We start from the raw sequence: 24,243 nt of genomic DNA on the forward strand, positions 1-24,243 counted from the left end.
CACACATACACACACAGGAACACACACACAGACATACAGTACAGACCAAAAGTCTGGACACACCTTCTCATTTAAAGATTTTTCTGTATTTTCATGACTATGAAAATTGTACATTCACACTGAAGGCATCAGAACTATGAATTAACACATGTGGAATTATATACTTAACAAAAAAGTGTGAAACAACTGAAAATATGTCTTATATTCTAGGTTCTTCAAAGTAGCCACCTTTTGCTTAGATGACTGCTTTGCACACTCTTGGCATTCTCTTGATGAGCATCAAGAGGTAGTCACCGGGAATGGTTGTCACTTCACAGGTGTGCCCTGTCAGGGTTAATAAGTGGGATTTCTTGCCTTATAAATGGGGTTGGGACCATCAGTTGTGTTGTGCAGAAGTCTGGTGGATACACATCTGATAGTCCTACTGAATAGACTGTTAGAATTTGTATTATGGCAAGAAAAAAGCAGCTAAGTAAAGAAAAACGAGTGGCCATCATTACTTTAAGAAATGAAGGTCAGTCGGTCCGAAAAATTGGGAAAACTTTGTAAGTGTCCCCAAGTGCAGTTACAAAAATCATCAAGCGCTACATAGAAACTGGCTCACATGAGGACCGCCCCAGGAAAGGAAGACCAAGAGTCACCTCTGCTTCTGAGGATAAGTTTATCCGAGTCACCAGCCTCAGAAATCGCAGGTTAACAGCAGCTCAGATTAGAGACCAGGTCAATGCCACACAGGGTTCTAGCAGCAGACACATCTCTACAACAACTGTTAAGAGGAGACTTTGTGCAGCAGGCCTTCATGGTAAAATAGCTGCTAGGAAACCACTGCTAAGGACAGGCAACAAGAGGAAGAGACTTGTTTGGGCTAAAGAATACAAGGAATGGACATTAGACCAGTGGAAATCTGTGCTTTGGTCTGATGAGTCCAAATTTGAGATCTTTGGTTCCAACCACTGTGTCTTTGTGCGATGCAAAAAAGGTGAACGGATGGACTCTACATGCCTGGTTCCCACCGTGAAGCATGGAGGAGGAGGTGTGATGGTGTGGGGGTGCTTTGCTGGTGACACTGTTGGGGATTTATTCAAAATTGAAGGCATACTGAACCAGCATGGCGACCACAGCATCTTGCAGCGGCAGGCTATTCCATCCGGTTTGCGTTTAGTTGGACCATCATTTAGTTTTCAACAGAACAATGACACCAAACACACCTCCAGGCTGTGTAAGGGCTATTTGACCAAGAAGGAGAGTGATGGGGTGCTACGCCAGATGACCTGGCCTCCACAGTCACCAGACCTGAACCCAATCGAGATGGTTTGGGGTGAGCTGGACCGCAGAGTGAAGGCAAAAGGGCCAACAAGTGCTAAGCATCTCTGGGAACTCCTTCAAGATTGTTGGAAGACCGTTCCCGGTGACTACCTCTTGAAGCTCATCAAGAGAATGCCAAGAGTGTGCAAAGCAGTCATCAAAGCAAAAGGTGGCTACTTTGAAGAACCTAGAATATAAGACATAATTTCAGTTGTTTCACACTTTTTTGTTAAGGATATAATTCCACCTGTGTTAATTCATAGTTTTGATGCCTTCAATGTGAATGTACAATTTTCATAGTCATGAAAATACAGAAAAATCTTTAAATGAGAAGGTGTGTCCAAACTTTTGGTCTGTACTGTACACACAGACACACGCACTGTATGTTATAAAATAGAAGTACACTCCATGCTACCCGCACAGGCTGTGTGCTACACACAATCCATGCTACACACACACTCAATGTTACATACACAATCTATGTTACACACACTGTATGTCACACTCAATCACTCTGTTTAACATACAGTTTGTAGCACATACACTCCATGACAGACACACATATACATACTATCAATAAGAGAACACACTCCACGCTATACACACACTACATACTAAACACACACAAACACTGATAGTTACACATACTGTATATTAGAAAACACACTCCATGCTAGTTACACACACTACATACTAAACACACACATGCACACAATATATGTTACACACACAGTGGCTTCCGGGGCTGCTCTGTTTGCTCTCTAGTGACAGGCGTCTTAATGTGTTTTACAACAGATGAATTTCTCAAGCTTTGAGCAGATTTCCTGGAATTTGTTCTGCAGTTTAAACTTGTTCTCAATTGATATTTGGTCAGAATTGAAACTGCCCCAATGGCCATGAGAGGAGGCCGATCACTCTCCTCCGGCTGTTCCGCCGTTTCTGCAGCTTCCTCTCTTTGCGCCGATCCTCTTTTTTCTGTCTGTATTCTGGTGCTGAGGCCAATCTGGGGTCTGTGGGTAACCTCATGTGATTGTGTGGGGCTGACCCACGTCGTGACCAAGAGACCCTCCACATGAACGCATGACGGCAGAGGAGAGAAGGGATGAGGAGAGAGAGGACAGGGAGAGAGGGGACAAGGAGAGAGGGCATGGGGAGAGAAGGATGGGGAGAGATGGATGGGGAGAGGGGACGGGGATAGAAGGAACGGAGGTAGAGAAAGGTAGATAGTGGTAGAGAGAGGGGACGGAAAGAGCAGATGGGGATAGCTGATGGAGATAGAGTATAGATAGTGGTAGAGAGGAGGAGACAGCTGGATGTGGTGGAGAGAAAAATAGAGAGAGAAAGAGAAGGAAAAAGATGGAGAATTAGAGAGGACATGGAAGAAAGAGGGCCAGGCACAGGAGGCAAAACAGGGAAGGTGGAAAAGAGAATAAAGCAGAACAGAGGTGAAACGGACAAAGATGGAAATGATGGGACAGAGAAAGAGAAGAAGGTAGGGAAAGGACTTTATAGGGTAAAGGTAAACAGAAAAATGGGGAAGGAGGAAGTAAGTGGAGTGTAGAGAGAGGAAAGGAGAGCTGGATGGCAAGACGGAAAAAAGAGGAAAGCAGGAGAGAGAGAGAGAGAGAGGGCAAAGATGAGCGGGAAGTTGAGAGAGTTGTAAGATTGCAGGGGAAGAAGAGGGATGTTAGAGAGATAGAGGAAGATAGAAGAGGGCAAGAAAGAAGTGTGATTAGGGAGAGGGGAATAAAGAAGAGAGCATGAAAGGGGGAAAAAGAGAGCGAGGAGTAGATGGGAAAGAGGAGGAAGAAAAGGAAGAGATAAAGGTATAGGGTGAATGCAGACTCCGCTCCTGACCTTCAGGAGATGTAAAAAATATCCATCATCCATATACCAGTGATGCTGCCATTACCAGTGTCGATTTCCAGTGGCCGCTTCCAGCATTCGCTCGGATTAATGTAATTAACTTTATAAATCTGATAAATCACAATCATTTGTTTTCCCTGATGTCCCGGTTCGGGGGTTTGATACAATTTGTGTTCAATATTATAAAGACTTTAATCTTTGTCAATTGTGCTGTGAGCGGTGATTGATACATTTCGCCGCACTGTATCATTTCCATTAGAGCTTCTTGGCGCGAGGCCGGGATTCCCGGAGACACGTTCTCCCGTTGTGGCAGGGTCTGCACATTGTACAGCAGCTTTCACATTGTCATTACCAACCAGCAGGAACCGACCTGTAATGCGTCAGTCAGAAGTAACATACCATGATCATGGCTGGCGGGGGCTTTCCTCCTCATTTTGGGGGGATTTATGACTCTCCAAAGCATATAAGACTGGGGTCATGATTTTTCCTACAATATACCCCAACCGACCCGCCTCATTATATCCCATTATACTCCTCCACTTCATTTACAAAATTGCTACAAAATTAACATCTAATATTTTTGTCTATTTTCTTAATTGTAACTTTGTTTTTGTTTCTTTTTTTTTTTTTTCTAAAAAAGTGACTACCCTCATTACTGCCCTTTACAACTAAACATGGATGGATGGATGGATGGATAGATGGATGGATGGATGTTTGGGGATTGCATTATTTCTTCTTCCTCCATTGTTGGCGTTTTCTTCCGCAATCCTTCTTCACGATCGCGCCAGCTGACACCTGTAATGACTCTCATCTGCACTTTGCCCCATGCTTTCCCTGTTACCATAGATAAGGCTCCAGTGTCAGAGATGTTGTCTGTAGGATATGGAGAGTTCTATGACGGAACCCGGAGAAAGTAAGTGCCCCCCTCCCCCGGCCCCATCTTATTACATTGTATATATTTCCATATGTCTTATATCTACAGTATAGATGAACCTCTCAGCCCGAGCGCAGGGTGGCCAGTAAATGGTTAATTCAGGCGACTGTTGCTTGGACGGATAATTCTGTGCGTTTTCTCGGTTTGGTCTGGATCTGCGGACGTTTCTCAGGGGTCTGCTCGCTGTTCTCAGCCCTCCTGGGATTTGTAGTCATTATTTCCTGTTGGACAATTGGGTGAAAATGTGTGAAAAGCTTGTGGATTGTGCCTGTGCAAATATAAATCTGAAAATTGTGGAATAATGGGGAGTTCAGTGGGGGGGCTATGGAGAGAAATGTGCTCAATTCAGTTTAACATTTTAAAATTGCCGTTTCAGCAAAGAAAATGCAAAAAAAAAAAAGCAAAAAAAAAAACGAGAGGGTTAGATTTATAAGTTGTAACTGCAGTGGTCTTGCCCAGGAGTTAATTCTGCACTGACCGTCTTAAAAGAATTGTCTACTGGTATAGTATTAATGACCTATGCTAATGACAGGGCATCAATATCAGATTGTTGGGGGTCCGACATCTTACACCCCCACCGATAACCATTGAGCTGCAGTACTCAACAGTGGCCACTACACAGTGAGCGGCGCTGTCCTGTCTCCATACACCGTGCACTTCTGGCCACCGGATCTGTGGAGAGACAGCGTGTCCGACCTCCACCGACGTGATATTAATGACCAACCCTAAGCATAGGCAATCAATATCAATTTCCTGCACAACCCCTTTAAGTGTTTATTTTAATTACCTACTGGGTATTTTTTAATTGCGCTGTTGCAGTTTTAGACATTTATGACACTGACCAAGTCCCAAAGTGCTTGTAAAAACAAGAAACTTGGAGTTGATTATTAGAAATGCTCTTTGTTCTCAAGAATGGAGGATTTTTGTTTTCTGTTAGTTGTCTAGGTGACTGTCTACTTCTGCAGTCTATCAGCAGTGGTCGGCCTCCTAGGCAAAGAGCGCAGCGCTTACAAGCTCTTGGCTATAGAGCTTGTATGCGCTGCTCTTACGCTGACCGGATCTGTCACTGTCCTCCAGTGCTACGGAGACATCGGAGAGCGCACTGATCAGACCAGCGATTCAACCGTGCTTCTGCTCCGAGCCATCAATTATAGGCAGAGAGCCAGGAAGTGGGGGAGAAGTGAGCCCCCGAATATAGATAATGAGAACATCCCTTTAATAGTCACTTTGTGTGAGAGTGGGAACATATAATATACCCTTTAATTAGTGGGTATTACTATAGTGAGTCCAAACGCCCAGTGAGATGGAGGAAGGTGATGTAGAGGGGCTGAGCCGGAAAAGGGGCAAATGCCCAGTGAGGCTGAGGAAGGTGATGTAGAGGGGCTGAGCCAGAAAAGGGGCAAATGCCCAGTGAGGCAGAGGAAGACAATGTAGAGGGGCTGAGCCGGAAAAGGGGCAAATGCCCAGTGAGGCGGAGGAAGGTTATGTTGGGGGGCTGAGCCGGAAAAGGGGCAAATGCCCAGTGAGACGGAGGAAGATGATGTTGGGGGGCTGAGCCGGAAAAGGGGCAAATGCCCAGTGAGGTGGAGGAAGGTTATGTTGGGGGGCTGAGCCGGAAAAGGGGCAAATGCCCAGTGAGGCGGAGGAAGGTTATGTTGGGGGGCTGAGCCGGAAAAGGGGCAAATGCCCAGTGAGACGGAGAAAGATGATGTAGTGGGGCTGAGCCAGAAAAGGGGCAAATGCACTTTGGATAAGAATGAAAAGTTAGAAAACCTGGCCCACCCCCCAGTATTGTACTGTGCCCCCCATGTCTGACTTTGTAGTCTTGTGAGTAATGTTGCTGCTTTTAAGAAAATACATAATGTTCCGTTTTTTACTGCGAATGATTTAGCGGAGATGGGAGAGGGCTATAATTTAGTTAAGGACCAATTACCTTATTATGTCGCCGTACTCTGTTATCAGCGTATAATTTTCATGTTGCTTTAATTAAACATTGCCTGAAATACCGGAATTCGGGAAATATATAGAAACATGTATTTAGTGGCGGCTAAGAGAGACTTTTTTGCAATATAATCCTGTGATTAGTGGAAAAATTTCCTAAACTACTTAAAGCTGCAGAACGTGGACTGAACGGACTGGTGAGAGGTATACGAGCCTGATATTGGAGGGGGGCAGACGGTGTGATGGGGTCCAGCGGCTGGATCACATATTATAGGCCTATTCCCAAAATAGTAAGCCATCCTTATCCATAGGGGTGTCAGAGGTCAGACACTGATCCAAAGAATGCGGCTCTGGAACTGGGCTATGTGCTGTCCCATCCCGGAAGGAGTGGAGGCGCAAATTTTTCAACCTCTGCTCCACTCACTGTCTATGAGACTGCAGGAGAACACGGAGAACATTGCTCTGCCGTCCTATGAGCAATGACAGCAGCGGGGATTAAGCATGTGCAGGTTCCCGGGTTCCTCAGGATCTCTGGGGTTCCAAACGATGTTGGATTTACAGTTGCAAGTTGCAAAGATTTTGCGCCAGTTCCTTACCGGAAGGGATCAGGCAGTGGGCATTACAACCATTATGATAGGTCTTATTGTTGGGCGAGGGCTGTCAGCATGGTCAGTCACTCACACTCCCCACATACTGTTGTGAGAGAGGAAGTGATAGACATGGCAAAGTAAAGGCGTACTATTTGATGGGGGTCCGACCGCTGGGGCCAGCACCAGTCGGAAGAATGGAGCGCTTTTATCCCTGTTAAACATGCTCAACCACCGCTCTATTCATTCACTATAGGGGTGCTGTGTTTTATTCAGCTTTTTCCAGCAGCCCCATAGGGAATGAATGCATACCTCCCAACCGTCCCGGATCCCGCGGGACTGTCCTGATTTTGACAGCCCCGCGATCCCGGGCTGGACATTAGTTGTCCCGCACTACGCAAGGTTTGTTGCAGTTTTTTTTGTTTTTTTTTTTTGTTTTTTTTATTTTATAAAAGCTGGGTCACCTCCCGACCGCCCCCCGCCGGCCCATCTCCCACCCACCCTCCTTGAAGATGATACTCATCCTGCTCCAGCGATGCCTGGTTTCGGCTTCTGCAGCGCTCCTGAATGAGCTGTCACGTTATACCGCTCATTAGAGTCATGAATATGCGCATATTCATGACCTATAATGAGCGGTATCACATGACCGCTCACGCAGGAAGAAGGTGCACTGCTGAACCGGGAGTGAGGACAGAGCAAGAGGGATGGCCGCGCGGTGAGGAACAGGTAAGTATGAGGGACGGGGGGCAGGGTAGGGGGGATGAAGGAGGACGGTAAGCCGCGCCATTCAAGATGGGAGCGGGGGGTGGAGAGATGAGCCATGCATGGGGGGGGGGGAAATGAGCCATGCATACGGGGGGGGAAATGAGCCATGCATACGGGGGGGATGGAATGAGCCATGCATACAGGGGGGGGAGAAATGAGCCATGCATACAGGGGGGGGGGATGAGCCATGCATACGGGGGTTGAATATGAGCCAAGCATGGGGGGGATATGAGCCATGCATACGGGGGGGGGAATATGAGCCAAGCATGGGGGGGGATATGAGCCATGCATACAGGGGGGAATATGAGCCATGCATACAGGAGGGGGGTCATTATACAGTATTAAGCATCATGTGTGGCCATTATACAGTATGGAGCACTGTGCGGCCATTATACAGTATGGAGCATCATGTGCGGTCATTATACAGTATGGAGAATCATGTGTGGTCATTATACAGTATGGAGCACTGTGTGGCCATTATACAGTATGGAGCATCATGTGCGGTCATTATACAGTATTGAGCATCATGTGGGGTCATTATACAGTATGCAGCATCATGTGCGGTCATTATACAGTATGGAGCATCATGTGCGGTCATTATACAGTATGGAGCACTGTGTGGCCATTATACAGTATGGAGCATCATGTGTGGCCATTATACAGTATGGGGCACTGTGTGGCCATATTTTTTTGTTTATAATTATTGTATATGAAACAGTGTGATCAGCAGTGCTAAATGGGTGTGGTTGGGACGTGGATATGGGTGTGACTAATTATGAATGGGTGTGGTCAGAGGCGTGGCCTAAAATTTGCCGCTTCGCGCGCCGCAAACTTTGTCCCTCTTTCCCGTCTTCAAAAGTTGGGAGGTATGATGAATGGAGGTGCGGATGAGCGTGTGTACAGGGATAAAAGTGCCCCTTTATGCCAATCGGTGCAGGCCAGAGCGGTTGGATCTCCCCTGATCAATAAGTTGTCACCTGCCCTGTGTATAGACATGTAACTTTCACTGGACAATCCCTTTAAGAGTGGTCTGGGCAGCGATGGTCAAAGGTCCTCTATGAACCATCATTGTTATAATAAACTTGAGCAGGAACGCCCATGAGGAGCGATTATCACGTGTGAGTCCTAAACTTTAATGCACCTTATTTAGGGGCTGCAGGTCCTTACCGGATGTGGACCCTGGTGAATGAAGGGTCAGTCCACGCTTCCCTAGTATGAAACTTAATTAAGGCATGTGTTTTTCTGCAATGCTATAACAAAAAAATGATGGTCCTTCATCCCTCCCACCACACACAAAATATTAGGATATTCCATCATTATGTTTAGGTAGAAAGCAGAGCGGCAAACCCACCTCCTTTATTTGATGTCTACTATTGGATCATGTCTATTCAGGGGTGGAGCCATGTGCAGGTTTGTCCCGCCCCTGAGGAGGTGGAGATTGAAGATGAAGCCAACGTTACAGCTCCCTTCCCTTTTCGGTCTCCATATCATCCTCAGGTTTCTGCCTTTACGTAATGAACGTCCTCATATCCTTATTTCTGAAAACAAATCTCATTTGATTAAACATTTTTTAGCTTTCTTCTTTCTTTTTTCTTTTTTTTTTAATTAATCCCTTTGGCGAAAACTAAATTAAAAATTAATTATTTTCTGTCCTCAAAACAGTAAATTTACAAAAGGCTCCTTTTTATGTTGGAGAAGCTCCGGTTCATTAACCAGTCGGGGGACGGAGGCTTTTCAGTCTTCGCAGTACAATATTTGATTACACACTACATTGATTTGATAAGTCCTGATATGTAGAATATTTTAGGGAATTATTTTCCTAGCAGAGTTTCTTTCTCTAGCGTTGCGATGTGATTTCTTTCCGGCTGTATGTGCACGGGAACAATGTTGATGGTAAATGTATCACTTGGAAAGTATTGTTCCATTATCTGGACTGACCTACATTAGGGTGAGCAGGAAGCTGGGAAAACAGATTGACTGTCACAGTAATCTGCATAACAAACATTTCAGCCGGGGACAGTATGGTGAACGCTCACTCGCTGCGACAGACCCACTATTATGACTACTAATCTCCCAGGCAACGTCCCCCCCATTCTGCTCCAAACAGACGAGAGCTGCCAAATCCAAATCTTAACACCACAAGCTGAAGGCTCCGATATCTGCAACACGGCAGAACTATGGGGACAACGAGGACAAGAAAAAGATAATAACCAATAATAACCAATCAGGTCACAGCGATCAACGCAAGAAGGAAAATTACTACTGGCTACAATGTTACCGTAATTGACAACCCAAAACATCCAAATGTCCCCGATCAAAAGTTCACATACCCCATATCTTAATGCCGTGTATTGCCCCCTCTAACATCAATGACAGCTTGAAGTCTTTTGTGGTAGTTGTGGATGAGGTTCTTTATTTTCTCAGATGGTAAAGCTGCCCACTCTTCTTGGCAAGAAGCCTCCAGTTCCTGTAAATTCCTGGGCTGTCTAGCATGAACTGCGCTTGAGATCTCCCCAGAGTGGCTCAATGATATTGAGGTCAGGAGACTGAGATGGACACTCCAGAACCTTCACATTGTTCTGCTGTAGCCAATGACAGGTCGACTTGGCCTTGGGTTTTTGAGCGTTGTCATGTTGAAATGTCCAAGTATGTCCCATGCGCAGCTTCTGAGCTGATGAGTGCAAATTTGCCTCCAGTATTTGCTGATAATGTGCTGCATTCATATTTCCTTCAACTTTGACCAAGTTTCCTGTGCCTTTATAGCTCACACATCCCCAAAACATTAGTGATCCACCTCCATGCTTTCCAGTAGGAATGGTGTTCCTTTCACCATAGGCCTTTGTGACCTCTCTCCAAATGTAACGTTTATGCTTGTGGCCAAAATGTTCAATTTTGGTCTCATCACTCCAAATTACCTTGTTCCAAAAGTTTGGAGGCTTGTCTCTGTGCTGTTTTGCATATTGTAGGTGAGATACTTTGTGGCATTTGTGCAATAATGTCTTTCTTCTGGCGACTCGATCATGCAGCCTATGTTTCTTCAAGTGCCTCCTTATTGTGCATCTTGAAACAGCCACACCGCTAGTTTTCAGAGAGTCCTGTATTTCTGCTGATGTTATTTGTGGGTTTTTCTTTGCATCCTGAACAATTTACCTGGCAGTTGTGGACAACATATTTGTTGGTCTACCTGACCTTGGTTTTGGTTTTACAGAGCCCCTGATTTTCCATTTGTTAATCACAGTTTGAAAGCTGCTGACTGGCATTATCAATTCCTTGGATATCTTTTTGTATCTCTTTCCTGTTTTATACAGTTCAACTACCTTTTCCCGTAGATCTGTTGACAATTCTTTAGCTTTCCCCATGACTCACAATCCAGAAACGTCAGTGGCTGGATGGAAGATGCAAGAGTCTGTCTGGATCCCAGAAACTCACTCAGCTTTTATGCACACACACTTATTACAAGCAAACAGGTCACAGGTGAGGATGTTACCTTTAGTAGCCATCCAGACCCATTTGTGTCAACTTCTGTGCATGTTATTATCAGGCCAAAATCATCAAGGTATGTGAACTTTTGAGTGGAGTAGAGAAAACATTTTGGTGTTATCATTCATATTCTCTGAAAAAAGGCCAAGAAAGCAAAAATTCTGCTGGGTTATGTAAACTTTTGAGCACAACTATATACCCAAGAGCTGCACTCACAATTCTGTTTGGGCAGTCACTGTGTACATACATTACATTACTGATCCTGAGTTACATCCTGTATTATACTCCAGAGCTGCACTCACTATTCTGCTGGTACAGTCACTGTGTACATGCATTACATTACTGATCCTGAGTTACATCCTATATTATACTCCAGAGCTGCACTCACTATTCTGCTGGTGTAGTCACTGTGTACATACATTATATTACTGATCCTGAGTTACCTCCTGTATTATACTCCAGAGCTGCACTCACACTCACTATTCTGCTGGTGCAGTCACTGTGTACATACATTACATTACTGATCCTGAGTTACATCCTGTATTATACCCCAGAGCTGCGCTCACTATTCTGCTGGTGCAGTCACTGTGTACATACATTACATTACTGATTCTGAGTTACATCATGTATTATACTCCAGAGCTGCACTCACTATTCTGCTGGTGCAGTCACTGTGTACATACATTACATTACTGATCCTGAGTTACATCCTGTATTATACCCCAGAGCTGCGCTCACTATTCTGCTGGTGCAGTCACTGTGTACATACATTACATTACTGATCCTGAGTTACATCCTGTATTATACCTCAGAGCTGCACTCACTATTCTGCTGGTGCAGTCACTGTGTACATGCATTACATTACTGATCCTGAGTTACATCCTGTATTATACCCCAGAGCTACACTCACTATTCTGCTGGTACAGTCACTGTGTACATGCATTACATTACTGATCCTGAGTTACATCCTGTATTATACTCCAGAGCTGCACTCACTATTCTGCTGGTACAGTCACTGTGTACATACATTACATTACTGATCCTGAGTTACATCCTGTATTATACTCCAGAGCTGCACTCACTATTCTGCTGGTACAGTCACTGTGTACATACATTACATTACTGATCCTGAGTTACATCCTGTATTATGCTCCATAGCTGCACTCACTATTCTGCTGGTGCATTCACTGTGTACATACATTACATTACTGATCCTGAGTTACATCCTATATTATACTCCAGAGCTGCACTCACTATTCTGCTGGTGCAGTCACTGTGTACATACATTACATTACTGATCCTGAGTTACATCCTGTATTATTCTCCAGAGCTGCACTCACTATTCTGCTGGTGCGGTCACTGTGTACATACATTACATTACTGATCCTGAGTTACATCCTGTATTATACCCCAGAGCTGCACTCACTATTCTGCTGGTGCGGTCACTGTGTACATACATTACATTACTGATCCTGAGTTACATCCTGTATTATACCCCAGAGCTGCACTCGCTATTCTGCTGGTGCAGTCACTGTGTACATATATTACATTACTGATCCTGAGTTACATCCTGTATTACACTCCAGAGCTGCACTCGCTATTCTGCTGGTGCAGTCACTGTGTACATACATTACATTACTGATCCTGAGTTACTTCCTGTATTATACCCCAGAGCTGCACTCACTATTCTGCTGGTACAGTCACTGTGTACATACATTACATTACTGATCCTGAGTTACATCCTGTATTATACTCCAGAGCTGCACTCACTATTCTGCTGGTACAGTCACTGTGTACATACATTACATTACTGATCCTGAGTTACATCCTGTATTATGCTCCATAGCTGCACTCACTATTCTGCTGGTGCATTCACTGTGTACATACATTACATTACTGATCCTGAGTTACATCCTATATTATACTCCAGAGCTGCACTCACTATTCTGCTGGTGCAGTCACTGTGTACATACATTACATTACTGATCCTGAGTTACATCCTGTATTATTCTCCAGAGCTGCACTCACTATTCTGCTGGTGCAGTCACTGTGTACATACATTACATTACTGATCCTGAGTTACATCCTGTATTATACCCCAGAGCTGCACTCACTATTCTGCTGGTGCGGTCACTGTGTACATACATTACATTACTGATCCTGAGTTACATCCTGTATTATACCCCAGAGCTGCACTCACTATTCTGCTGGTGCAGTCACTGTGTACATATATTACATTACTGATCCTGAGTTACATCCTGTATTACACTCCAGAGCTGCACTCACTATTCTGCTGGTGCAGTCACTGTGTACATACATTACATTACTGATCCTGAGTTACCTCCTGTATTATACCCCAGAGCTGCGCTCACTATTCTGCTGTTTGTTATTGCAAATGGTCCACAACTTAGTAGACACCTCCCTAACTGTGGCTCTGATACTTATATGGACCCGGCCTTGCACAGCCGCAGAGTCTCCGCATCATAGGAATCATTCAGGTGAACCAGATTATGCAATGCCTGAAAATCAGGTCTTAAAGGGGAAGTCATTCAAGTCACCACTTTCGTGCCCCCTCTTTGGGCTGTTGTGTTGCCTCTTGCTCCCACCTCTTATGCTTTTCACATTCTTGATTCAGCTGAGCTTACATGACGTATGCAGACACTGAACCAGCAGGGATCATTACTGACATCTAACAACAGGATTCCTGAGAGTTTACAGAAAACTAGCAAAATTCTGGATGCAGCTTTGGGTGTGACTAGAGGGTGCGAGTTAGAAATGAAAAAAAAAAAGATTAGCTTTGTAAAGTCACCTTTATTGCAGGGAGTGCTGTGTATGGTGCATGTGTTATAGCGTCAGAGCTTCATCCCGGAGACCTGGGCTCTGGCTCTACCGCATGTCAGTAAATATCCCGAATATATAAAATCATTAAAGCAGACAAAATGCAGCATTAGAGAAATGTCAGGGAATGTCACCAGTCTCGGCTGGGCTCCTGCAGCCCGCAGACATTCTGCTACACTCCATGACAAAGCTGCTGTGTGTCCTGTGAGGCTGTGAGACCTGGCAGTAATTATACCCCTGGGATCGCTGCTGCTGCTGACCCGTGCAGTCTGGGGCAACAACGCAAGGAAAAATGTCTATGGCCATGGCCGGTGATATTAACGTACACATTCCCAGCCGAACTAACGGAAATGTAACAGGCGGGCGATTGCCGTGATGTTATACGATTCCGCAATCGTCTATCCTGTAAAATCGAGAATCGGTAACTGTAGCGACTGCGACAGATAAAACAGGAAAATATGTAAAGGAAATATGATAAAAATGTCGCCATTCACAGACAAGGATGCCCAATACATCGTTGTTGTTTTTTTTTTGGTCATTTGTTATTTGTTTACGTTTTCTCCACCATATTTTTCCAAACCGCACTTGCTTCATAAATGTTGCACAAGATCAAAATGTTCTTTATTTTTTTCTTTAACCATTGTTGCGTCTTTTGAGTGCAAAGAAATGGCATGTTGGACTAAAATTTTGGAAAATTTGCGCAAAAAATAATTCAAGGGTCGAGGGCAAGAGAGAATGAAATGAAGTACTTTTGCTCAAAAACTTTTTTTTAACTTTTTAAAAAGTCGAAATTGATGAATCGGATAAAAACATCTGGAAATAACAAACCTCTTCCACTATAGCGAAAACAACTGAACTTATAAAATCAACTTTAAAAGGCAAAAATTAAGAGTAGAATTGGACGCAGGTGAAAAAAACACCAAAAACTAGACATGAAAGGTGCAAATGTACTAACGAATCCAACCCGTTATTTCAGAAAGTTGTAAAACTTTTATTACACAGTACAGAATTGTTAGAAATGATTATAAACCTCCAAAGGGCCTGAAAAAAATGAATCTAGTGTGAAATGGAAATTAGGAGGGGAGAGGAAGGGGATGCAGCTGCAGCTACTCACAGGAGGGAGAAGGAAGAGGAAAGTAGCACACAGGGGACAGCTAATTGGCTCTGAGTACATAGCACTGTTGTGACATCAAACCAGGAAGAGTCGGCCGACAACAACGAGAAAATGTGGATTTACAAAAACAGAGGATGGCAAAGAAAAAAGACCCCAAATCTGCATCGTTTTGGCTGCACAAAATCTATTACATGTTTAGAGGGTTTGTTTTTTTAGAAATAGATTCTTTAATGTTACTGGGATCCATTGAAACCCATTTTGTTATAATCTTGGTATTTTTTTTCTTGTATTTTTATACAATTACTAGAAATAGGCCCGATGCTATTGCATCGGGAGTGCGGTGAAATGAACGCGCGCCTTGGCGGGGGATTTGAATCCCGTGCGGCACCGCTCATTGGCTCAGGTGGCTCAGCCAATGATCGGTGCCACGTAACTTTGGCGGGGGATTCAAATCCCGCGCGGCACCGCTCATTGGCTCAGCCGGCGGGGGATTTGAATCCCACGCCGCTCATTGGCTGAGCTGCCCCTGGCTGCGTGGCTTTGGCGGGGGATTCAAATCCCACTTGGCACCGCTCATTAGCTCAGCCGGCGGGGCTTGGGATTTGAATCCCGTGCCGCTCAGTGGCTCAGCCGGCGGCAGCTCAGCCAATGAGCGGTGCAGCGCGGCTTTGTGCGGCGCGGGATTCAAATCCCCTGCCAAAGCCACGCAGCCAGGGCCAGCTCAGCCAATGAGCGGTGCCACGCAGGATTTGAATCCCAAGCCATAGCTGCGCGGCACTGCTCATTGGCTGAGCCGCCCGCTGGCTGAGCCAATGAGCGGTGCCGCGCCGGATTTGGATACCCCGCCAAATCTCAGCAAATGAGCGGTGCCGCACAGCTTTGGCGTGGGATTCAAATAGCCGCTGATCTCCCGACAGAATAGCGGTGCATTTTTGCCACTTGTGGAGGCGCAGTTTGTGGCCTTCCGGCCGCGGTGGATTGTGGGATAGCGACACAATCACCAGAAGCTGGTGATTCTGCCAACCTGCAGTCACCACTAGAGGGAGCTATATTGCATACTGTTTTAGCACTGGCCTCACTCTCTGATCAGTATCCATTGCTCTCATGAGCTCCCCCTAGTGGTGGCTGTCAGTAGATGGAAAATGGACATAATTTTTTAATTTTTGGAAACAAGAAATTGGGAGTGCATAAGTGAATGTTCTGAAATCTGCTTGCACCGCTGGACCCTCAAAAAAAGTAATTGTTACTTTCAGATATATTATGACTAATCCCTTTATGCCTCCTCCTGTATAATCTGAATACGATTTTGCAGCCCATACTCCGTGCACAGTGACTGTAACCTGAAGGGACAGGGTGACACATATTACTGCTCTGAGTGAAACATTAAGTAGACATTTGTCTTAATTAGCGTTGAGTTGAAATTTGGACTCATTCTAGATAAGATCCTATTTTCTGAGACTTCAGCCCAGGCAGGTTTCACTGTTACCCGACATGACCTCTCCCATCACGTCGTGGGTCTGCACACATCCCTTCATTCTCCGGTCTACAGCCGCAAACTTCAAGGATCCCTCATTACATAAAGGGTATGCACATTATTGCAACCAATTATTTCAGTGCACCTAAGATAGAAACAAAAATGTTGCAAATAGTCTAATAAAAAATAAATCTGTTTTGTGTTTACAGCTTCTATTTAAAAGGATGTGTCTCCATGGTTACAGACTACAAACTAGCACCGCGTAGTCTGAGCCTGCAGTAAACACAATCATTTGTGATGTCTTCTCGTAGAGAAGGCGCCGGGCGGTTTGATAATGACATGGAATTGGGACTCATTAAATAAAAATGACCTTCTACTGGAAACCACAACTGGAGGAAATCATTACTTTGTGCCACTTTTTTTCATCTAAGTTTTAGGGTGATTTGTGTCACTTTACATGTTAAACAACTCCTACATCACACCCCTGACTCAAAGCCGCTTCTAAGGGTATGTTTCCACGGTCAGGAAACGCTGCTTGTTTGACGCTGCGCAGAGCTGCAGCGTCAAACAAGCAGCGTCCAGATGTTCCAGCATAGTGGAGGGGATTTTTTGAAATCCCGTCTCCACTATGCGTGGAAACCCGCACGCGGCGGCCCTGCGACTCCGGACATGCTGCGCGTCTTTTCAGATCGCAGCATGTCCGTACACCTTGCGGGGACGCAGCGTCACCGCAAGGCATAACACAGGGCGCTATGGGAGAGAGCGATCATCCCGGATGTGAAGAGTTAACACATCCGGCATGATCGCGTCCCAGAAAGGGGGCGGGGCTTAGCGCCGAGCGGCTTCGCCGCTGCGGCGATACCGCCGGCCATCCTGAACGTGGAAACATACCCTTAGTCTCTGGAAAAGAGTCACAGAAATGATCCACAAAACAGGATAAATGGGTCTGAAGCGAAACGCAACAATTTGACCAAAATGTGGTTCATTTACTACAAAAACTCACAATGTAAAATCTGCTCCAATATTCAAAACAGGCAAAAGTCACCAAGAAATCTGGTGAAATTGGATGAGGATGGTGAGAAGCCTTCAGGGGAACTAATAGTAGCCAAACATAAGCTTCCATCTAAGGCTCTGTGCACACGTTACGGATTAGCCTTAGGAATTTCTGGTGCGGATTCTGCCTCTCCTGGCAGAAAAAAAACGCACCTGCGGATTTGTTGCGTTTTTTGTGCGGTTCCGCAGCGTTTTGTACCCCTGCGGTTTTCTATAATGGAATGGGTACAAAAACGCTGCAGATTCACAAAAAAGAAGTGACATGCTACTTCTTTTAAACCGCAGTGTTTCCACAGCATTTTTTTTTTCTCATTGATTTACATTGTACTGTAAATCAATTGCGGATCTGCAGCGTTTCTGCACTGCAAAAAACGCTGCGCAACGTGTGCACATGCCCTAAGGCTCTGTGCACACAGAAAACTTCACTCCACTCAAAGGCTTCATTGGATAGACAATCAGACGGAAGGATGGATCTATGGATGGATAGATGGATGGACAGGTGGATGGATGGACGGATGGTGGATGCATGGATGGAGGGATGAATGGGTCTATGAATGGATAAGATGATTGGATGAAGAAGATGGATTGATGAATGGATAAGTTGGATGGATAGACGCATGGATGGACAGATGGATGGATCTATGAATGGATCAGATGGATGGATAGGATGGATGTATGGATTGATGGGCAGATGGATGGATGGACAGAAGGATGGGTCTATGAATGGATCAGATGGATGGATAGAATGGATGTATAGATGGATGGGCGGATGGATGGATGGATGGATGGATGGATGGATGGACAGAAGGATGGATGGAGAAGATTGATGGATGGATGGATCTATGAATGGATAAGACGGATAAGATGAATGGATGGAAGAATGGACACACCGACGGATGGATGGTTCTATGGATAGATAAGGTGGATGGATGGAGAAGATGGATTGATGGATGGATGGATCTATGAATGGGTTACATTCCACAGCATGTCAATTCTTTGTGCGGATTCCGCAGCGGTTTACACCTGCTCCTCTGTGGGAATCCGCAGGTGTAAAACCGCAGGTGAAATCCGCACAAATTCCGCATAAAAACCGCTGTAAATCCCCGGTAAATCCCAGGTAAAACGCAGTGCCTTTTACCTGCGGATTTCTGAAATCCGCTGCGGAAAAGTCCGCAGCCCTAAAGAGTACGCGTGCACATACCCTGTGCATTTCTCAGGCTTGTTTGATGCATTTTATCTGCTTTTCCGCTCTGTTTTTGCTGCTTTTCTTCCCATTCATTTTAATGGGTGGAAAAAAATGCTGCAGAAGCGCAGAGTTGACATGCTGCAGATTTAAAAAAACGCTTTGATAGTACAATTGTGCAAACAGAAAATAATCTGCGTGTGTATTAGGTTTCCGAAATCTCAGTCACTTTGCTGGTTCTGTAACATAAACGCACCATGGAAACAAGTCCTTGTTGTTCACTTTTTTTTTTAACTTTCCAGATTTTTACTGTTGTATTTACAGGGCAGTGTTTTTGTTTCGCAGCAGATATATTGTGTCGCTGACGTTTTTCTGCAACGGATATTTGCAGTTTAGGTGGCAGCGCTGCCAGTATGAGGGTAATAGCATTTTTCTGCCATTTGAATAATAATCACATTTAGTTTTGCACTTTTTAATAAAATGCAGGCGATCAACCATGTAAATATTTATCTGCCATCTAATACCAGGGTTTAAATATGAATCTGAATACATTTAATTGGATTTTTTTATCAGTTTATTTGTGGCCCATGGCAGCGGCTGAATCAATTGTCTGCGTTAAAGGTAGTTAAAAGGTTAGTATTCATATATTTACATAAATATCAGAGCATCGGGGGAGGGTAAACTGCAAGATCTGTCCAGAGACTATCACCATGGTTGACCATTAGATAGATAGATAGATAGATAGATAGATAGATAGATAGATAGATAATAGATGAGAGATTAGATAGATAGATAATAGATAGATAATAGATTAGATAGATGATGGATAGACCTGAATAGATGTTTTAAGAACTTAACTGAAGAGTAGAATATATTTACAGTAACAAGGCCAGAATGAAGTCGTTAGAAAAGAAGGCAAAGAAAAAGGAAGGAAGTATTGAAGGAAGAAAAGTAAAAGGATGGAGGGAAGTCATTGAGGAAGGAAAGAGAAAAGATGAAGGGTAATAAGGAAGGAAAGAGAAAGAAAGGAAGGAAGTATACCTATTTCTAATTTTAACTTTCTGCTTACTGAGGAAGAAAAGTGAAAAGGAGGAGGGAAGTTACTGAGAAAGGAAAAGAGAAAGGATAGAGGGAAGTAACTGTGGAAGAAAAGAGAAAGGCTAGAGATTAATAACAAAAGAAGGAAAGGGAAAGTATGAAAGGAAATAATGAAGGAAGGAAATGGAAAGGATGGAGGGTAATAACTGAGGAACAAAACAGAAAAGGAGGAGGGAAGTAACTGAAGAAGGACATCGAAAAGGAGGATGGAAGTAACCAAGAAGGGAAAGCAAAAGAATGGAGGGTAGTAACGAAGGAAAGATGGAGGGAAGTAACTGTGGAAGGAAAGAGAAAGGCTAGAGATTAGTAACAAAAGAAGGAAAGAGAATGGAGGGTAGTAATGAAGGAAGGAAAGAGAAAGAATTGAGGGTAGTAACGAAGGAAGGAAAGAGAATGGAGGGTAGTAATGAAGAAAGAAAAGAAAAAGGATGGAGGGTAGTAACGAAGGAAGGAAAGAGAAAGGATGGAGGGTAGTAATGAAAGAAGGAAAGAGAAAGGAAGGAGAGTAGTAACGAAGGAAGGAAAGTGAAAGGATGGAGGGTAGTAACGAAGGAAGGAAAGAGAAAGGATGGAGGGTAGTAACGAAGAAAGGAAAGAAAAAGGATGGAGGGTAGTAACGAAGGAAGGAAAGAGAAATGATGGAGGATAGTAACGAAGGAAGGAAAGAGAAAGGATGGAGGATAGTAACGAAGGAAGGAAAGAGAAAGGAAGGAGAGTAGTAACGAAGGAAGGAAAGAGAAAGGATGGAGGGTTGTAACGAAGGCAGGAAAGAGAAAGGATGGAGGGTAGTAACGAAGGAAGGAAAGAGAAAGCATGAAGGAAGGAAAGGAAAAGTATTGAGGGTAGTAACAAAGGAAGGAAAGCAAGAGGATGGAGGGAAGTTAAATAAGAATGAAAGCAAAAGAATGAAGGGAAGTAATGGAGGAAGGAAAGAAAAAGAACAGAGGGAAGTAAAGGAGGAAGGAAAGAAAGGAGGAAAGAAGAAAAAAGGGAGAAGGGAAGGAAGCAAGAAGGAAGGAAATTGCTGTATCTTTTATTAAACAACAGCTGAGACATTCTGCTTCATTATAATGTTACTCCTGTCGAATGCAAACAGAAAATTCATTTCGTGTAGCTGTCAGAGTCGTCGGATCGTTCCTTCCGTCACATTGTATACTGTAGATTACAGCGCCGATCGTTTGTTGTTTTTCTTTTGCTCGTCAAAGAAAAGTAATTGAGTGTCAGGTTTATGTGATGCTTCTATAATTCATCCGGATTCTTCTTTCCTTCCATTACGGCAGCTTGCTATTGAACGGACTTTTTTTGCTTTTGTGGTCATTGCTGTTACTGTGATTATATTTGAAGTGTAAATATTGATTAAAATATTTTGGTGCGGTAATAATTTTATCATTTCTTCTGTATTGTGAGAAGAATGTTCTCTCTGTTTCTTTACATTAGAATCGATAGGATAAATAGAATACATAGTAGAAGAGCAGAAACTGTAAACATCTCACTGAGGACGGAAACAAAGGTTTTTTCTTTTGTATTTTTTCTGAACTTCAGACTGGCTGAGACGGATCACATCATAGATCCCGTATCGCCGCGTGCTGTTTTTTTCCACTCCCATGTTTGACACTTCTGGTAACTGTCCAGTTTGTGTAATTGTTCCCACTAGTATCACTCTATAAATGTATCACACCCATCTCCGTACACTGGTATTTCCTAATAGAATCGACAAGTTCCCTTTAAATAAATGTCTCTCTGCCGTGTGCTACTTTCTATACAGTGGTGATCAGAAGACATTTGACACATATAATTTTTTTTTTTGCAAGCTTCAATCCTCATGATCAAATATCAGGACAGCTGGAACGTTATAAAAAGATTCTGAGTGCTCCGTTCTTTACCAGATCTGCGCAGGTTTTCACATTAAAAATGCTAAATATTCCAATAACTTTGCCTTGGTTGCCAGGGAACTTGGAATAAATTAAAATATATTTAGACTTTTTTATTTTAATCCAAATCTATATTTTACATGTTCTATTTCAAAGAACACAGCCCAATTATTAGCAAACCTATGATCACAAAACCAAAAGCCCAGTCCCTTCTCGGGCAGATGGAGATATATTAGATAAAGTATTTGCCTGCATCCTTCTCTCTAATAGTTAATGTACATTCTTTTTAGTGAGGCGTCTGTTCCTGGTAAGATATTAAACCATTACCACGGGCTTTGAGCAATAAAGATACTGTATCTCCTCTTTGGCTGCTCTTCCTCCTCTCTCGCAGCATGCACTCCAGGGTTGCAAACTTGATGTTTAATTTTTTTTTCTGGGCAGCATATACAGGGGCGTCTCACAAAATTAGAATATCATCAAAAAGTTAATTTATTTCAATACAAAAAGTGAATCTCATATATTATATAGAGTCATTACAAACAGAGTGATCTATTTCATGTGTTTATTTCTGTTAATGTTGATGATTATGGCTTACAGCCAATGAAAACCCAAAAGTCATTATCTCAGTAAATTAGAATACTTTATAACATCAGCTTGAAAAATGATTTTAAAATCCGAAATGTTGTCCTACTGAAATGTATGTTCAGTAAATGCACTCAATACTTGGTCAGGGCACATTTTGCATCAATTACTGCATCAATGCGGCGTGGCATGGAGGCGATCAGTCTGTGGTACTGCTGAGGGGTTATGGAAGCCCAGGTTGCTTTGATAGCAGCCTTCAGCTCGTCTGCATTGTTGAGTCTGGTGTCTCTCATCTTCCTCTTGACAATTCTCCATAGATTCTCTATGGGGATAAGGTCAGGCGAGTTTGCTGCCAATCAAGCACAGTGATACTGTTGTTTGTAACCCAGGTATGGCTGCTTTTGGCAGTGCGGACAGGGGCCAAGTCCTGCTGGAGAATGACATTTCCATCTGCAATAAGCTTGTCAGCATAGTCCTCATAGTAGTCCCACAGTGCCAGCCTCATAGTAGTCTCACAATGCTGGCCTCATAGTAGTCTCCCAGTGCCGGCCTCATAGTAGTCTCACAATGCCGGCCTCATAGTAGTCTCACAATGCTGGCCTCATAGTAGTCTCCCAGTGCCGGCCTCATAGTAGTCTCACAGTGCCGGCCTCATAGTAGTCTCACAATGCCGGCCTCATAGTAGTCTCACAGTGCCGGCCTCATAGTAGTCTCACAATGCCGGCCTCATAGTAGTCTCACAGTGCCGGCCTCATAGTAGTCTCACAGTGCCGGCCTCATAGTAGTCTCACAGTGCCGGCCTCATAGTAGTCTCACAGTGCCGGCCTCATAGTAGTCTCCCAGTGCCGGCCTCATAGTAGTCTCACAGTGCCGGCCTCATAGTAGTCTCACAGTGCCGGCCTCATAGTAGTCTCACAGTGCCGGCCTCATAGTAATCTCACAGTGCCGGCCTCATAGTAGTCTCACAGTGCCGGCCTCATAGTAGTCTCCCAGTGCCGGCCTCATAGTAGTCTCACAGTGCCGGCCTCATAGTAGTCTCACAGTGCCGGCCTCATAGTAGTCTCACAGTGCCGGCCTCATAGTAGTCTCACAATGCCGGCCTCATAGTAGTCTCACAGTGCCGGCCTCATAGTAGTCTCACACTGCCGGCCTCACATCAGTCTCACAGTATCGGCCTCATAGTAGTCTCACAGTGTCATCCTCATAGTAGTCTCACAGTGCCGGCCTCATAGTAGTCTCACAGTGCCGGCCTCATAGTAGTCTCACAGTGCCGGCCTCATAGTAGTCTCCCAGTGCCGGCCTCATAGTAGTCTCACAGTGCCGGCCTCACATCAGTCTCACAGTATCGGCCTCATAGTAATCTCACAGTGCCGGCCTCATAGTAGTCTCACAGTGCCGGCCTCATAGTAGTCTCACAGTGTCATCCTCATAGTAGTCTCACAATGCCGGCCTCATAGTAGTCTCACAGTGCCAGCCTCATAGTAGTCTCACAGTGCCGGCCTCATAGTAGTCTCACAGTGCCGACCTCATAGTAGTCTCACAGTGCCAGCCTCATAGTAGTCTCACAGTGCCGGCCTCATAGTAGTCTCACAGTGCCGGCCTCATAGTAGTCTCACAGTGCCGGCCTCATAGTAGTCTCACAGTGCCGGCCTCATAGTAATCTCACAGTGCCGGCCTCATAGTAGTCTCACAGTGCCGGCCTCATAGTAGTCTCACAGTGTCATCCTCATAGTAGTCTCACAATGCCGGCCTCATAGTAGTCTCACAGTGCCGGCCTCATAGTAATCTCACAGTGCCGGCCTCATAGTAGTCTCACAGTGCCGGCCTCATAGTAGTCTCACAGTGTCATCCTCATAGTAGTCTCACAATGCCGGCCTCATAGTAGTCTCACAGTGCCGGCCTCATAGTAGTCTCACAGTGCCGGCCTCATAGTAGTCTCACAGTGCCGGCCTCATAGTAGTCTCACAGTGCCGGCCTCATAGTAGTCTCACAGTGCCGGCCTCATAGTAGTCTCACAGTGCCGACCACATAGTAATCTCACAGTGCCGGCCTCATAGTAGTCTCACAGTGCCGGCCTCATAGTAGTCTCACAGTGTCATCCTCATAGTAGTCTCACAATGCCGGCCTCATAGTAGTCTCACAGTGCCGGCCT

At 44.5% G+C, this 24,243-nt stretch overlaps 1 protein-coding gene across 15 annotated transcripts in view; it reads left to right on the top strand.

The window, feature by feature from the left end:
* DAB1 (DAB adaptor protein 1) overlaps positions 1-24,243 on the top strand; it is a 759,978-nt gene that overhangs the window by 549,158 nt on the left and 186,577 nt on the right. The window contains exon 1 of one of the 15 annotated variants that reach the window (XM_077276899.1): positions 3,491-4,084. The exons of the other annotated variants lie outside the window; for them this stretch is intronic. The gene's annotated coding sequence lies outside the window, so the exon portion shown is untranslated. Of the gene's footprint in view, positions 1-3,490; positions 4,085-24,243 lie in introns of those variants that run through there. 15 annotated transcript variants of the gene reach the window in all.

The sequence above is a fragment of the Ranitomeya variabilis genome, chromosome 8, assembly GCF_051348905.1.
Source record: "Ranitomeya variabilis isolate aRanVar5 chromosome 8, aRanVar5.hap1, whole genome shotgun sequence".
Taxonomy (NCBI): Eukaryota; Metazoa; Chordata; class Amphibia; order Anura; family Dendrobatidae; genus Ranitomeya; species Ranitomeya variabilis.